Source organism: Lepisma saccharinum, unplaced genomic scaffold, assembly GCF_977018435.1.
Source record: "Lepisma saccharinum unplaced genomic scaffold, izLepSacc3.1 HAP1_SCAFFOLD_148, whole genome shotgun sequence".
NCBI lineage: Eukaryota > Metazoa > Arthropoda > Insecta > Zygentoma > Lepismatidae > Lepisma > Lepisma saccharinum.
Genome location: NW_028142958.1, coordinates 189,931 through 191,391, shown reverse-complemented (window position 1 = coordinate 191,391; position 1,461 = coordinate 189,931).

Sequence of the window (1,461 nt, the reverse complement as noted above, 5' to 3'; positions counted from 1 at the left end):
GAAAGTACGAACCCCCTTCCAGCAGCTTTGGCCATACTTAAAACTTGCTCAACATGCCCATATGAGTTTTTTGCTCAAGTGTGGAGCTCTTATAATTCAAGATTTTTGTAAAAAATGCCCTCGGGAATTTTTCAGAAAGTACGAGCTTTCTCAGATTGATTTGTGCATACTTACAAAAGTTGCATCAACCAGATTTTTGTCCATAAACTTGTCAATTTTTGGCTACACCAGAAATTAAGCTTATAGTATGTTTTTCTGTCAAAATCCCAGGAATCTTGAATTGATATCTATTGGGTTCTGAGACCGAGTGGAGTGTGGTGCATAGTTTTTATTGTCTTGTAATCAAAAGGTTCGGGTTTGAGTCCTCATAAAATCTGATGGCAAAATGTTAATATTGTAGTTTTGTAAACAAGGGGCTCTGGGTTCGAGTCCTGATAGATGTGGCATTCCATATGTGAGATTTTGAGAATAATTTTGTTTTGTTGATAGCCCCCAGATCTTAAATTTAGTAAAAATGTTGTATAACAGAGCAAAATTATTCTCTATTAAGAATCACCAGAGTTTTGTTATCTGGGTAAAATATCAGCTCAACAATACGGGCAAAACTGCCTGATCGATACAATAGAATGGAGGTCAAGTAAACATTCCATGTTCTTTCCAATCTTTTGATCAGTCCCATGTTTCTGCCAACAATTAATCATGCTTGCCCGGGAAATTAATGCCAATAGATTTAATCTTTATTGTGTTTTTTCAGAGAGTTATTCATCATCAAAGAGACATTAGTAAATGCATGAGTGATTATATCTGTTGATATTACCTACACTGTGCCTTTTCCGAGGAAAATTACATGTCATTTGTCATGGAACTCAAAGAGAAATTCTTATCTGTACTGTGCCCCCCTTTCAGGGACCATTCCATCATATTGAGGAAATTCCTGGATATTGTCATGCAAAGGTTTGGTCTTGTTGTACACAAGTCTGTAACTTACAGAATAATTATTACAATATTTCTGTATTTCAGTTTTTGGCAAATGTGCTGGGTAGGTAAAAGCTTTTTTGCCACGAGCAGAGGTGCTATAAAATGGGTAGGTAACTGACGGTAAAGTATTGTTTTATATCCAAAGGGCTTCTGTGTTTGAATCGTGCTTCTAGAACTGCTCTGTGACTCGCTCATTTCTTACATCATAAACATATGATTTTTCACCTATGAGAATGACGCTACATATGGTGTCATCTGGTAAAGCCTCGTGGAATTCACAGATAATTTTAATGTTTGTTCTGTCATTCACCACAACCTGTTTCCTTTTCGAAGTGTTAATTACAAACATGGGTCTCTGTGTCTTGAATTCATCTGGAGTGTAGTACATGTCAGTATTGCCAGTAGTGACACGCTTGAAAGCCGAAAAAGCTTCATATAATTTGAGAAAATCACCCTTGGACATGTCTAAATTATAATTTTCTC